A 16,159-nucleotide genomic window follows, 5' to 3' on the forward strand; every position below is an offset into this window, starting at 1 on the left:
TATCTTAAATTAAGTTTTGACTAGGCGAAATTAAGTTGTAGATATCTCTAACTGGAGTTACGACTAGTCTTAATGACGTTGTAGATATCTCTAACTGGAGTTACGACTAGTCAAAATGACGTTGTAGATATCTATTATGAAGTTATAGATATCTTGAAAGGAATTTTGATTAGAGATATCTACAATTGTAGATATCTTTAACTTTCAAGATATCTACAATTGTAGATATCTACAATTCAGGATATCTACAATTCAGTTGCAGATATCCGTAATTCACAAAGTGGATATCCGCAACTGAATTGTAGATATCCGCAATGAGAAACCCCATAGACATGAATGGCGAAAATGACGTAATTTCGCCTAGGAGGAATGTCTTTGTGGATATCTGAAATGACAATTGCGGATAGGAGGAATGTAGTTGCGGATATCCGAAATGTTAGTTTTGACTAGGCGAAACTGAATTGCATATATCTGCAATGTAAATTCCGGATAGTCAAACTTAGTTAATAAATGACAATTCGGCTTGCCATAAATATCAAGTTATAGATATCTTGAAAGGAATTTTGATTAGAGATATCTACAATTGTAAATATCTTTAACTTTCATTCTGCCTAGGCGAAACTGAAATAAAGATATCTTGAATTCGAGTTTTGACTAGGCGAAATGACGTTTCAGATATCTCTAATGACGTTTCAGATATCTGTAATGACGTTTCAGATATCTGTAATGACAAATTATAGGACCGTTAAGCGGGAGCGGAGCATCTCCTCGTTCAATCATCATTCACACTGATTACATCGCTCCATATAGCATATATTTCTTTGACAGCTTTCAATAGAACGACGTTCTCTCTCTCCACACATCCCCTGTGTGTGGGCTTGTTCAATTTCATGGCATTTTCTCGTGATCTTTTCGATCACAGCCAACGCCATGACTGCTCCTTTCTTATTCCATTCGGAAATGAACCCACTTCTTCTTTGATTATGGCGGCAAGGGGAAATTACGTATTTCTGGATATCTAAAACGTAATGCCCAACACTCAAATGACGTTTGAGATATCTTTAACTTTCATTCTGCCTAGGCGAAACTGAATTACAGATATCTGCAATTGTCATTTAAGATGTGTGACGAGTTGAATGTCGTTTTCCGTGAAGTCATTGCAGATATCTGTAATTCAGTTTCGCCTAGTCAAAACTGAATTACAGATATCTCTAACTATCGTTTCGACTAGTCAAAACTACGTCACAGATATCTCTAACTGTCGTTTCAACTAGTCACAACTACGTAACAGATATCTTGAATGAAGTTGTTGATATCTACAATTTAAATTACGGATAGTCAAACTTAGTTAATAAATGTCAATTCGGCTTGCCATACATCTCGGGCTGTTCCGCGATATGGGTTCACAATTGGCACATTTTTACAAAAAGAAGACCCTACCCAGTTCCAAGATCACTTTTATGGCTATGTAATTAATCACACTCGTTCTCAGTCATCATGCCGTTCTATTATTACAATTATTAGTAGGCTACTGTAGTTATAAGACAATCTATTTTGCCCGGGATGACTTAAAACCTTTGTCAAATGATTTGTTCTCTACCATGAGCTCGGGAGATATTTATGAACGGCACACTCACACGTATCACTGAAATGACTTTAATTCTTTAACGTTTTGATGTTGTACGAAGCAAACATCACATCGTCACAGGAAACTCTTTCTTTCATCATAATTTCATTCACCACTAGGTGTCCCTAGCGTAGTCATTTGAAGCTACGAGGTCGAACCACTTTGATGGTTAGCCTGGCTGCGAGGCTTTGACGTTTCATGAGGCATCATCTCGCCACCACTATTCTGTTGTTTAAGAAAGAAAAAAGGATTCTTTCTGTGGCGTGTCGATAACTCGGATCTCCTGGTTTCCTTTCGTTATGCTTCCATCTCGCTGATTTCAGATTCGCCTGTCATCGTGTGACCGGTGGTCTACAGTGTTTATTAAAGTCTAGACATCTCCGAATGCTTTGCAACCGTTCTCCTGGGGAACACGCGTGGGCATCGTTCAGCCCACCTGAACGTGTACAACTCATACTTACCTGGCAAGGGAGATACCATGATCAAGAAGGTGGTTCACCCATAGCGAGGCTCAGCCATTGCACTGAGGCTGTTGCTGACCCGTGCGAATTCCCCAAATGTGGGAATCTCGATTGCATAATTTCTGGTAGTGGGGGACTGCGTTCGCGCTCTCCCCTGGTCGTGTTGTTCTAAAGAAATAATAGCTATGAATGATACCACCCTGAGCACGCCCGATCTCGTCTGATCTCGGAGGCTAAGCAGGGTCCGGCCTGGTTAGTACTTGGATGGGTGACCGCCTGGGAATGGCTCATGACCCCCAATGTCCCTATCCCTCAACCCTGGGATAGATCCAAAAGGATCGAGGATCAAAACGGACGGCTCCATCTGGTGGCCACTGGTGGGTGGTTTTATTTTCAGAAATGTCATGTGCAAGGCCTAGATTATCAAAATCCACTAGTCTGCTGGATGTTTTGTTTATTATTTTCATACTTTGAGTGGATGTAGCTGATGAGATTTATACAATCAAGTGGAAAAGTGTTAAATTGTTACATTTTTCGGCTGAATTAAGAAAAATAATAAAAATGTATTCAGTGCACTCTCACTTTTTCTGGAAGACATCAGAGCCATTCACAGAACTCATTGTTTTGACCACACAGGGAGTGCAGCCATCACAGTGGGGGTGTATTCACACCTCTGGTTGCGGGAGTGAAGACACAAGGACTTCTAATTGCTTTGGTGTGTTTTTTCTTTCCAATACCCCACCCCTTCTGAAACCCAAGCACACTGAGACTCCAAAATACTTTTACAACTTTTATTTTCAACCAGAATGTGTTTCATTGAAAAGGCAATCCATATAAACACAAATAAACAAGATCATTTTAGTTAAAAGCTCGCCCACCACGACTAGGTACAGATCTACAGGCAAGAACACGAGAGCATGAGACGAGAGACAAACATGTACTACCATTTGCAAACATTTAGTTAAACATGGAGCTGACAGACATACACACATCACAAGGACAGGCACATATAAATAACATTAATAATAATAAAAAACACTCAACAATTAAAGAACACACACACACACACACACACACACACACACACACACTTGTACTTAAGATACAAATCAACAATTGGCTTGTACAGGCTAAAGTGCAATAATGAACATGATTATCCATAGACTCAGGTGACCAATCAACAAATAAAGGCTCAAGCTGTTCCTCCCTTTTGTGTTTTCTTTAGCAAACTTTTGTTAAAACTGAAGCAGACAAATACATCCAAACATCACAAACACATGAAGCTGACAAAGACAAACAACATGCATGACAAAAACACAGATTATCTGAACATGAACAACCACTAAAGGGTATGTAAACTGATTGTGTTAGATTGGAACTGATTAAGGTTAAAAAGATTAGCCTTGATATTGAAAATAGACCAGAATGGATACTACAAAGTTTTTTTTATAAGTTTTTTTGCATTTTTTTTAAAGATATAAATAAATAGATAGTGCTTGCTGAAGCACTTTAATAACCCACACAAAGACAGAGACAAACACACACAAACAAGCCTCTTTCTCTCTCTTACAGATGGCACAGGAACAGTGGCATCACAGAGGTAAGTTATTCACACACACACAGACACACACACACAGTCCTCCTTTCCAACTCTGCATCCATGACACTCTTAAAGAGTTCAAAGTTGTCATACACCACATTGTCGAAGCCAGGGGTAGTGGACTTCCTAGTGGATGGACAGTAGGAAAACATTTTCTGCATGCTTCCAGCCACTTTGTCCTTGAAAGGGTTGTACCTCTTCCACTGTCCACCACAGTTTGGCATGTGGCAAGCCCCACATGGCCTTGAGGACTTGTTAGGCATGAATGCCTTCACTGTTGGTGCAGGAGGGACAAAGCTCTGGCTGCAGGATGTCCCACGAAACAGGACGGAGGTCGCCTGTGGCTGTGCGGGGAAGACCTGCAGTATGGGTGCTGCCGACACAGGGGGTGGGCCGTAGGTCAACGCAGCGGGTGGCCTCGGCTGGAGGTGGGTAGGCGCAGAAGGCCTCGGCAGAATGGGGGTGAGCGCAGCAGGCTTCGGCCGGGTGGAGGACGACAACCCAGTGGGCTGAACGGGTCGGTTCGCGGGAGTCACAGGCTGTGGCTCATCAACAAATAATCTGGAAACATAAAATACACATGTGATCAGTATTGATATGACGTGTGTGCTATTTGCTTTCCACAGCCAACAGGTGAAACAAAGTGCTTATGACAACTTACCTCTGCTTCTCACGACGTCTCTTTCCAGCCGCGTGATGGATGAGCCGGTACTGGACCTGAGGCCGGTCTGGCGGAGGGAGGGATGTTGGCAGCGCAGGAGCCTCCGGGAACGGTGCGTCCGACAGCACTTTCAGGTGAGGAGTCACCTTGTGGCCGAAGGAGCAGTCGCTCCTTCTGCCACTTCAGCAGCTCCTTCTGCTCTCCCTGCTGGCAGTACTGGAACAGCAGCCACACCAGCCAGCCGACATCATTCTCCACAAGCCACCCGAAGGTCTGACCGGCGTACTACCCGAACGTGATGACCAGCTGACCTTTCCACAGCTCAGCCCCCGACCTCTTGGCAGCCGCCTCTGCTGTCTTGAGATCCAGCCATTTAGGGTCAACAACAGTGCTGCTGCGGGCCTCTGCCACAGACCTTGCTGCCTCTGTACAGTACAGCCTGGCCTCTCCTTGCCGGTACAAAATGATGTTGGGGTACTGGTGTAGCTGTTGATGGCTGACCAGCGATGGTTTAGTGGCCAAGCTCTTCCCGCAGACATCACAGGTAAAGGTCTCCCTGGCGATGGCATGGATCTGGAATAACACTACTGTTTACCAGGTATGCAGCGCATCCCATGCAACAAGAGATTAACACGGTCGCCAAATTGCTTTATGTTACACTTAGTCTCGCATCAGCTGTTGTCTAAACAGTCACATTTACCCAAATCAACACATATCCACATCAAATTGTCCAAGAAAACGTTGATTGTCGCCGAAAAGCAACAAGTTTGCAGGTATGCGACGTATGCCCTTACTCATTGTAAACAGTGTCGTTAGCCGCGCCTAGCTATCGTTACAAAACACACATTAATCAGCTTATTATTTCAACGACCCCTGGGTACATATAGTCATGCCATACACCGTTGGAAAGCTTAGATTACCACGATTAAAAGGAGACCACCCACGAGTAATATGGTTGCTCGCAGACAAAACGGCGATAGGTTGACTGAAGTCTACCCAGCAGCTAAAAACGCACCCTCTACGTCTTCCCTTTATACACAACGACCGTGTTATGACACGGTCGAAATCTTTTCTCTTTCTACAAAATCGAAACAGCTTAATACAAACCTTAAAAAAAGGTCGAATTATTAACTAGCAAACGGTGAAGGGGATACAATTTACCTGAGTGAAACCACGTGCTGTAAGCTATTTTCTTTTTCAACTCGAGCTCATTGGCTGCAATAGAGTTCCGGGTGTTGACGTTGTTGGGGCGGGGAAATCGTGGGCACCACCATTTTGGCAGTATTCGATAGTATTGTTGGTTTATTTATTTTTTAACATTTTTTTGGTGAAGCACTGCTTCACCTGTAGTCTTATAGAAGCCTCCACTGCTCCAAACTCTATTTGTGAAACATGCAGACGGCCTAGTGACACTGCCAGCAGGCAGCAGCAAAGAGATGTAGCGACCTCGGTTTATTTCTTCAGCTTTCACATACACACAAACACGCACACAGGGTGCTTGGTCATTCTTTTGTTTTGTTTTTTCGTTGTCTGTTAAACCGCCACGTGGGGCGACGTGTCTGGGAACCTCGCCTCTTGGTCTGAGCATGTGTGGCCATCGCTTCTCGGCCTTTTGGCTAAGATCAAGTGTAGTATCTGTTCTTATCAGTTTAATATCTGATACGTCCCCTACCCGGGGACCATATATTAAATTGATTTTTGGAACTGGGAGATGGAAAAGGGGCTTGCCCCGTCCACTCCACGCATCGACCTGGTATTGCAGTACCTCCAGGACCGGTGCACCCCTCTCTCACTGTGAAAAACAAAACTAAACTCCTCCTGAGAGTACACCCGTCCGCCTGTAGACAATAAAGTGTCATTTACAATTCATAAACGCACTGTTTACAATTATTCCAACGATATTCTGTTGTTTAAGAAAGAAAAAAGGATTCTTTCTGTGGCGTGTCGATAACTCGGATCTCCAGGTTTCCTTTCGTTATGCTTCCATCTCGCTGATTTCAGATTCGCCTGTCATCGTGTGACCGGTGGTCTACAGTGTTTATTAAAGTCTAGACATCTCCGAATGCTTTGCAACCGTTCTCCACGGGAACACGCGTGGGCATCGTTCAGCCCACCTGAACGTGTTCAACTCATACTTACCTGGCAAGGGAGATACCATGATCAAGAAGGTGGTTCACCCATAGCGAGGCTCAGCCATTGCACTGAGGCTGTTGCTGACCCGTGCGAATTCCCCAAATGTGGGAATCTCGATTGCATAATTTCTGGTAGTGGGGGACTGCGTTCGCGCTCTCCCCTGATCATGTTGTTCTAAAGAAATAATAGCTATGAATGGCTTCATCGTGCTATATTGTAGTCCATACCATGTTTTGCATCGCTACGTTTCTTCAAAAGATCACGCAAACGATGACGCCCAAGCAGTGTAATGCATTGCGTTCAAATATGGAACTCTGAGTCTGGAATAACGCATTCATTCATTCATTCATTCATTCATTCATTCATTCATTCATTAATTTCTTTCATTCATTATGGATCCAATCATTGTTTCTGTACAAGTCCCGTCTCTGGCCATGGTAGAACTCTCACTCCTTACGTGCTCCTCTTGTATAAATACTAATATGGTCCCGACAATTCTTGGTTACGGCCATACCACCCTGAGCACGCCCGATCTCGTCTGATCTCGGAGGCTAAGCAGGGTCCGGCCTGGTTAGTACTTGGATGGGTGACCCCCTGGGAATGGCTGATGACCCCCCAAAGTCCCTATCCCTCAACCCAGGGATCGCTCATAAAGGATCGAGAATCAAAACGGACGGCTCCATGTGGTGGCCACCGGTGGGAGGTTTTATTTCCAGAAATATTATGTGCAAGGCCTAGATTATCAAAATCCGCTAGTCTGCTGAATGTTTTGTTTATTATTTTCATACTTTGAGTTGATGTAGCTGATGAGATTCATATTATCAAGTGGAAAAGTGTTTAATTGTTACATTTTTGGGCTGAATTAAGAAAAATAATAAGAATGTATTCAGTGCACTCACTTTGTCTGGATGACAGAGCCATTCACAGAACTCATTATTTTGACCACACAGGGAGTGCAGCCAGCAAAGTGGGGGTGTATTCACACCTCTGGTTGCGGGAGAGAAGACACAAGGACTTCTAATTTCTTTGGTGTGTTTTTTCTTTCCACTACCCCACCCCTTGTGAAAGCCAAGCACACAGAGACTCAAATTCTTTTACAACTTTTATTTTTCACCCAGAATGGGTTTCATTGAAAAGGCAATGCATATAAAACACAAGTAAACAAGATCTGTTTAATTAAAAGCTCGCCCACCACAACAAGGTACAGATCTACAGGCGAGAACACGAGAGCATGAGACGAGAGACAAACATGTACTACCATTTGCAAACATTTAGTTAAACATGGAGCTGACAGACATGCACACATCAAAAGGAAAGGCACATATAAATAACATTAATAATAATGCAAAAATCTCAACAATTGAAGAACACACACTTGCTACTTAAAGGGGTAGTTCGGAATTTTGGACATAGGGCCTGATTCCGAAGTGAGCATTGGTATTCTATATCACTGGAGACAGTTTTCAACACATTTCATTCAGTCCTTCTAGTTGCAGAGTTCGCTCGTGCTAGGCTAGCGCAAGTCAACGGGCAATGCTAGCCTGCTATTAAAAGCAGTCTTACCCACTCCACAGTACACCCGAGGTAAATCAATTATAACGACAGACTATACATCTAAATGTCTGTGTTGATAGAATAACGTTAGAAATAAAACTAACCATGCATCGCATGAATCATCGAGGGACTACTTTCTCAGCAGAAGCGGAATTCTACTATGCGCTGGTTAGGTTTGTAACCGAATCACGACAGAAGAACGTAAACAGAGAAGCGTGGGACAGAAGCGCAATTGAACGACTAGGCAACATGATGGTTCAGTGTGCTTTTAGAAATTGTAGAAATAAACGGTACAGATGGGCACCACAAAGTTTCCACCAATTTCCAGTGCGAGATCCAGAAAGGACTCAACTGTGGCTTGTTGCTGCTGGCTTTGACATCAAAACACCGGCTCGTACATGTACGGTTCGTTGGATACAACAAATTCCTCATAATCGTCTTCAAAAGCAGATGCATCGCTAACTCCTCCAAACGTGGCCATATCTTGTTAATTTAATACGCTTGTAGAATTCCTTCGTTCACTGTACTCTGCGTTTGTAGCAATGACAGCGGCAGGTAACCTAGGTATCAGTCCGCCGCTGCCGTAGCCTACGTACAGGAATATAAACACTGCTGCTGAGACCCCGCAATTCCCTCAAAATGCAATGCAATGCAAGGTTGGTTTTATTTCTAACATTATTCTATAAACAGACATTTAGATGTATAGTCTGTCGTTATAATTGATTTACCTCGGGTGTACTGTGGAGTGGGTAAGACTGTTTTTAATTGCAGGCTAGCATTGCCCGTTGACTTGCGCTAGCCTAGCACGAGCGAACTCTGCAACTAGAAGGACTGAATGAAATGTGTTGAAAACTGTCTCCAGTGATATAGAATACCAATGCTCACTTCGGAATCAGGCCCTATGTCCAAAATTCCGAACTACCCCTTTAAGATACAAGTCAACAATTGGCTTGTACAGGCTAAAGTGCAATAATGAACATGATTATCCAAAGACTCAGGTGACCAATCAACAAATAAAGGCTCAAGCTGTTCCTCCCTTTTGTGTTTTTTTGTGTTTTCTTTAGCAAACTTTTGTTAAAACTGAAGCAGACAAATACATACAAACATCACAAACACATGAAGCTGACAAAGACAAACAACATGCATGACAAAAACACAGATTATCTGAACATGAACAACCACTAAAGGGTATGTAAACTGATTGTGTTAGATTGGAACTGATTAAGGTTAAAAAGATTGGCCTTGATATTGAAAATAGACCAGAATGGATACTACAAAGTTTTTTATAAGTTTTTTGCATTTTTTTGAACGATATAAATAAATAGATAGTGCTTGCTGAAGCACTTTAATAACCCACACAAAGACAGAGACAAACACACACAAACAAGCCTCTTTCTCTCTCTTACAGATGGCACAGGAACAGTGGCATCACAGAGGTAAGTTATTCACAAACACACACACACACACACACACACACACACACACACACACAGTCCTCCTTTCCAACTCTGCATCCACGACACTCTTAAAGAGTTCAAAGTTGTCATACACCACATTGTCGAAGCCAGGGGTAGTGGACTTCCTAGTGGATGGACAGTAGGAAAACATTTTCTGAATGCTTCCAGCCACTTTGTCCTTGAAAGGGTTGTACCTCTTCCACTGTCCACCACAGTTTGGCATGTGGCAAGCCCCACATGGCCTTGAGGACTTGTTAGGCATGAATGCCTTCACTGTTGGTGCAGGAGGGACAAAGCTCTGGCTGCAGGATGTCCCACGAAACAGGACGGAGGTCGCCTGTGGCTGTGCGGGGAAGACCTGCAGTATGGGTGCTGCCGACACAGGGGGTGGGCCGTAGGTCAACGCAGCGGGTGGCCTCGGCTGGAGGTGGGTGGGCGCAGAAGGCCTCGGCAGAATGGGGGTGAGCGCAGCAGGCTTCGGCCGGGTGGAGGACGACAACCCAGTGGGCTGAACGGGTCGGTTCGCGGGAGTCACAGGCTGTGGCTCATCAACAAATAATCTGGAAACATAAAAAATACACATGTGATCAGTATTGATATGACGTGTGTGCTATTTGCTTTCCACAGCCAACAGGTGAAACAAAGTGCTTATGACAACTTACCTCCGCTTCTCACCACGTCTCTTTCCAGCCTCGTGATGGATGAGCCGGTACTGGACCTGAGGCCGGTCTGGCGGAGGGAGGGATGTTGGCAGCGCAGGAGCCTCCGGGAACGGTGCGTCCGACAGCACTTTCAGGTGAGGAGTCACCTTGTGGCCGAAGGAGCAGTCGCTCCTTCTGCCACTTCAGCAGCTCCTTCTGCTCTCCCTGCTGGCAGTACTGGAACAGCAGCCACACCAGCCAGCCGACATCATTCTCCACAAGCCACCTGAAGGTCTGACCGGCGTACTACCCGAACGTGATGACCAGCTGACCTTTCCACAGCTCAGCCCCCGACCTCTTGGCAGCCGCCTCTGCTGTCTTGAGATCCAGCCATTTAGGGTCAACAACAGTGCTGCTGCGGGCCTCTGCCACAGACCTTGCTGCCTCTGTACAGTACAGCCTGGCCTCTCCTTGCCGGTACAAAATGATGTTGGGGTACTGGTGTAGCTGTTGATGGCTGACCAGCGATGGTTTAGTGGCCAAGCTCTTCCCGCAGACATCACAGGTAAAGGTCTCCCTGGCGATGGCATGGATCTGGAATAACACTACTGTTTACCAGGTATGCAGCGCATCCCATGCAACAAGAGATTAACACGGTCGCCAAATTGCTTTATGTTACACTTAGTCTCGCATCAGCTGTTGTCTAAACAGTCACATTTACCCAAATCAACACATATCCACATCAAATTGTCCAAGAAAACGTTGATTGTCGCCGAAAAGCAAAACAAGTTTGCAGGTATGCGACGTATGCCCTTACTCATTGTAAACAGTGTCGTTAGCCGCGCCTAGCTATCGTTACAAAACACACATTAATCAGCTTATTATTTCAACGACCCCTGGGTACATATAGTCATGCCATACACCGTTGGAAAGCTTAGATTACCACGATTAAAAGGAGACCACCCACGAGTAATATGGTTGCTCGCAGACAAAACGGCGATAGGTTGACTGAAGTCTACCCAGCAGCTAAAAACGCACCCTCTACGTCTTCCCTTTATACACAACGACCGTGTTAAGACACGGTCGAAATCTTTTCTCTTTCTACAAAATCGAAACAGCTTAATACAAACCTTAAAAAAAGGTCGAATTATTAACTAGCAAACGGTGAAGGGGATACAATTTACCTGAGTGAAACCACGTGCTGTAAGCTATTTTCTTTTTCAACTCGAGCTCATTGGCTGCAATAGAGTTCCGGGTGTTGACGTTGTTGGGGCGGGGAAATCGTGGGCACCACCATTTTGGCAGTATTCGATAGTATTGTTGGTTTATTTATTTTTTAATTTTTTTTTAGTGAAGCACTGCTTCACCTGTAGTCTTATAGAAGCCTCCACTGCTCCAAACTCTATTTGTGAAACATGCAGACGGCCTAGTGACACTGCCAGCAGGCAGCAGCAAAGAGATGTAGCGACCTCGGTTTATTTCTTCAGCTTTCACATACACACAAACACGCACACAGGGTGCTTGGTCATTCTTTTGTTTTTTTTTCGTTGTCTGTTAAACCGCCACGTGGAGCGACGTGTCTGGGAACCTCGCCTCTTGGTCTGAGCATGTGTGGCCATCGCTTCTCGGCCTTTTGGCTAAGACAGTGATCCCCTCCGTTGTCTGTCTATATATTGCCTATTTAGTGGCAAATATATAGCAGGTTAGGAGGATATTGCACCATCTTTTTGGTAAGTTGGGGTCAAATACCAGTTGCTGATACCCTTTACCAAGAAGACCATTGTCCAGTTCGTTTAAGGTAAGGGGATTTTATTGTTGCCTGTACTACCTTGTTTATTCACTGTTTTATTGCTTTTAACCTCTTAATTTTTTAAGAGTGTGGTGTCTCCATCATGTCGGTTAACCCTTCCGGCATGAGGAGGCACCACAGTGTACGTTTTAAGTTTAAGTCAATCAATGGAATTTTAATTCAGATGTCCCGGCTTGATTTTTCAAGGAAGCACATCCAAGGAATCCTGAAGTTTACCGGAAACGATTTGAATTGTATTCTGACTCTGCCCTTTAACAAAGGATTCGATGTTAGCTTCGCAGCCGCAACAACCCTCAAAGAATTTTGGACACGCTACGACACGGTAAAAGACCAGTTTTCAGCATTTGAAGTGGAGAGACTAAATGACGATTCCATTAAAACCGTAATCGTCAGGATGTTCAATGAAACTGTAAATGCTGATGATATTTGTATATGGCTGGCAAGATACTGCACTGTGAGGGCCCAGGCCACCAAGGTGAGAGATGAGGATGGCATCTGGAACTGTTCATGGAGGGTCCCCATACAACAATGGCGGGACCCACATGGCTTCCAGGGCCTGAAACATCTCCCATCCATGATGGCTCTTGGAGAGAACAGGGGCTACATTCACTACCAGGGACAGCCCAAGCTCTGCCACAAGTGTGGCGAGCAAGGGCACCTGGCGGAAGCGTGTACCAAGGTGTTGTGCGGCAAATGTAGAGAAATTGGACACTCTTTTGAAGAATGTACCAATGGCAGGAAGTGCAACCTCTGTGGAGACTCAAACCATCTCTTCAGAGATTGCCCAAAATCTTTTGCCAACAAAGTAAAACAAAATGCAAGGAAAGTGGCAGACGGGGGTGCACAAACAATTAAAGACACCAGGCTGGAAAAAATTACTCTGATTGGGGGAGAGGGGGAGGGGCCTGAGGTTGCCCCACCTAGTGGTGAGGTGAAAGAGGGTGGTGGGGCCCAGGCAGCCGGTGGAGCGGAGATGGACTCCACTTCAGACTCTGACGAAACCGGGAGTCTCGAAACAGTCGGCCGGTCGGAAGAGTCTGAAGTGGAGTCCAGTGAAGCCTCCCTCCCAGGAGCCCAGCCTGGGAAGAGAGCAGTGTCGGAGATGTCCTTGGAAAATGACGGAGCCTCGGAGAAAAGGGGAAGAGCTGGCTCCTCAGACAGTTCATCTGTCGGGGAGCCCAGAGTCTTCCCGAACCACCCCCCCAACACTCTCTCCTTTTTACACATGGCACTGCAGTCAACCCCAAAGGACTCTGTTTTAAACCATGCTCGAGTCTGGGAGGGGAATGAAGGAGACTGAAGAACCCCAGACCGTTTTTAGTCTTTTGATCATAGAACACCAGTATCATTTAACTTGTCACAATTTTACGCTTTTATTAAGAAGTTTTTAAAAAAATTTAACCTTGAAAACGAGGAACTGAATGTTTTAACAAACCATCGTTTTATAATCACGGAAGTGCAGGAGCGGGAACCAGTGAGTCCGGTGCGCGGGCTAGCATACGGCGAGGCCACAACAGTCTGGCACAATGTGAACCATCCTGCCCTCTCCAACAGACTCCGGGACCTGTCATGGATGGCAGCTCACGAGATCCTCCCAGTCAGAGCCGTCATGCACTCCCGGGGGATGGCTGCATCCCCAACCTGCCCACGGCCAGGTTGTGGCGCGCCTGAGTCGGTGAGGCACCTGTTCTGGGAGTGCAGCGCTGCTGGAGACCAGTGGGCAACGGCCGGCTCCCTGCAATTCCCGTACTTACCAGCAGGGGAGGCCCTGACAGCCCAAATGGTGCTGTATGGGGTGAGCCAAAAGAGTCAGCTACCACCAGACTTTCCCAAGCAATGGCTCACCCTAGCCGCCATAAAAGACGCCATATGGGCCTCCAGAAACCTGCTGGTAAGAAAGCACATGCAGATCCCCCCCCGTGGCTGTGATCCGGAAGGCCGCAGCAATGGCCCAAGTGGCCGGTGCTGCAGGCGGCAGGCCTAGGACACGGCCACAAAGAAGAATCGCCTCTGTGTCCATTCGGACGAGGGAGTCGGAGCCACACGCGGAAAGGTCGAGGCAGCGGCGGCCTGGCTCTCCGGGAGAGGCAGGTGGGAAGGAGCAGAGAGGGGAGGAGATCCTCTGAGCCACAGGTCCCGAGAGACCAATGCTGTTGGAGAGAGCAGGATGGGCCGTTTTTATGTTTTGAATTGGGCTTCCTCCCGTCCCCGCACAGCTGTTTTTTTGAACCATGTTTTTTTAAGCATCACAATGATTTTATAAAACAACAACGTATCCATGTATTTAATTATATTTATATACCTTTTATTCACAATGTGATGGTTTTATACTTGTTGTTTAATTGAAATGTTTTTAAGTGTGTATGCTTTTAAAACAATGACCTGTAGAATGTGATAAGAAAGTTAAATGTAGTAACTTGTGTCAATAAATTTTTTTCAAATGAAAAAAAAATCTGTTCTTATCAGTTTAATATCTGATACGTCCCCTACCCGGGGACCATATATTAAATTGATTTTTGGAACTGGGAGATGGAAAAGGGGCTTGCCCCGTCCACTCCACGCATCGACCTGGTATTGCAGTACCTCCAGGACCGGTGCACCCCTCTCTCACTGTGAAAAAAAAACTAAACTCCTCCTGAGAGTACACCCGTCCGCCTGTAGACAATAAAGTGTCATTTACAATTCATAAACGCACTGTTTACAATTATTCCAACGATTTTCTGTTGTTTAAGAAAGAAAAAAGGATTCTTTCTGTGGCGTGTCGATAACTCGGATCTCCAGGTTTCCTTTCGTTATGCTTCCATCTCGCTGATTTCAGATTCGCCTGTCATCGTGTGACCGGTGGTCTACAGTGTTTATTAAAGTCTAGACATCTCCGAATGCTTTGCAACCGTTCTCCACGGGGACACGCGTGGGCATCGTTCAGCCCACCTGAACGTGTTCAACTCATACTTACCTGGCAAGGGAGATACCATGATCAAGAAGGTGGTTCACCCATAGCGAGGCTCAGCCATTGCACTGAGGCTGTTGCTGACCCGTGCGAATTCCCCAAATGTGGGAATCTCGATTGCATAATTTCTGGTAGTGGGGGACTGCGTTCGCGCTCTCCCCTGGTCATGTTGTTCTAAAGAAATAATAGCTATGAATGGCTTCATCGTGCTATATTGTAGTCCATACCATGTTTTGCATCGCTACGTTTCTTCAAAAGATCACGCAAACGATGACGCCCAAGCAGTGTAATGCATTGCGTTCAAATATGGAACTCTGAGTCTGGAATAACGCATTCATTCATTCATTCATTCATTCATTCATTCATTCATTAATTTCTTTCATTCATTATGGATCCAATCATTGTTTCTGTACAAGTCCCGTCTCTGGCCATGGTAGAACTCTCACTCCTTACGTGCTCCTCTTGTATAAATACTAATATGGTCCCGACAATTCTTGGTTACGGCCATACCACCCTGAGCACGCCCGATCTCGTCTGATCTCGGAGGCTAAGCAGGGTCCGGCCTGGTTAGTACTTGGATGGATGACCCCCTGGGAATGGCTGATGACCCCCCAAAGTCCCTATCCCTCAACCCAGGGATCGCTCATAAAGGATCGAGAATCAAAACGGACGGCTCCATGTGGTGGCCACCGGTGGGAGGTTTTATTTCCAGAAATATTATGTGCAAGGCCTAGATTATCAAAATCCGCTAGTCTGCTGAATGTTTTGTTTATTATTTTCATACTTTGAGTTGATGTAGCTGATGAGATTCATATTATCAAGTGGAAAAGTGTTTAATTGTTACATTTTTGGGCTGAATTAAGAAAAATAATAAGAATGTATTCAGTGCACTCACTTTGTCTGGATGACAGAGCCATTCACAGAACTCATTATTTTGACCACACAGGGAGTGCAGCCAGCAAAGTGGGGGTGTATTCACACCTCTGGTTGCGGGAGAGAAGACACAAGGACTTCTAATTTCTTTGGTGTGTTTTTTCTTTCCACTACCCCACCCCTTGTGAAAGCCAAGCACACAGAGACTCAAATTCTTTTACAACTTTTATTTTTCACCCAGAATGGGTTTCATTGAAAAGGCAATGCATATAAAACACAAGTAAACAAGATCTGTTTAATTAAAAGCTCGCCCACCACAACAAGGTACAGATCTACAGGCGAGAACACGAGAGCATGAGACGAGAGACAAACATGTACTACCATTTGCAAAC

The 16,159-nt window shown here is 45.1% G+C and overlaps 1 long non-coding RNA gene, 4 other non-coding genes and 2 pseudogenes across 5 annotated transcripts; 6 read left to right on the forward strand and 1 right to left on the reverse strand.

The window, feature by feature from the left end:
- Window positions 1–2,080: 2,080 nt before the first annotated feature.
- On the forward strand, window positions 2,081–2,245 carry LOC115539387 (U1 spliceosomal RNA). The gene has a single exon (XR_003975864.1). It is a non-coding gene; the product is annotated as a U1 spliceosomal RNA (small nuclear RNA).
- A 3,700-nt stretch (window positions 2,246–5,945) lies between these two features.
- Window positions 5,946–6,136, forward strand: LOC115539392 (U2 spliceosomal RNA). Its single transcript, XR_003975869.1, has one exon. It is a non-coding gene; the product is annotated as a U2 spliceosomal RNA (small nuclear RNA).
- Window positions 6,137–6,480: 344 nt separating this feature from the next.
- On the forward strand, window positions 6,481–6,645 carry LOC115539388 (U1 spliceosomal RNA). The gene has a single exon (XR_003975865.1). It is a non-coding gene; the product is annotated as a U1 spliceosomal RNA (small nuclear RNA).
- Window positions 6,646–6,982: 337 nt separating this feature from the next.
- LOC115539386 (uncharacterized) lies at window positions 6,983–7,096 on the forward strand (annotated as a pseudogene).
- A 2,384-nt stretch (window positions 7,097–9,480) lies between these two features.
- LOC115539384 (uncharacterized) lies at window positions 9,481–10,837 on the reverse strand. The gene is made up of 2 exons (XR_003975862.1): window positions 10,156–10,837; window positions 9,481–10,053 (listed from the first exon to the last, which is right to left on the reverse strand). It is a non-coding gene; the product is annotated as an uncharacterized LOC115539384 (long non-coding RNA).
- A 3,532-nt stretch (window positions 10,838–14,369) lies between these two features.
- LOC115539394 (uncharacterized) lies at window positions 14,370–14,549 on the forward strand (annotated as a pseudogene).
- A 343-nt stretch (window positions 14,550–14,892) lies between these two features.
- LOC115539389 (U1 spliceosomal RNA) lies at window positions 14,893–15,057 on the forward strand. Its single transcript, XR_003975866.1, has one exon. It is a non-coding gene; the product is annotated as a U1 spliceosomal RNA (small nuclear RNA).
- The last annotated feature ends 1,102 nt before the right edge of the window (window positions 15,058–16,159 follow it).

The sequence above is a fragment of the Gadus morhua genome, unplaced genomic scaffold (genome assembly GCF_902167405.1).
Source record: "Gadus morhua unplaced genomic scaffold, gadMor3.0, whole genome shotgun sequence".
Lineage (NCBI taxonomy): Eukaryota > Metazoa > Chordata > Actinopteri > Gadiformes > Gadidae > Gadus > Gadus morhua.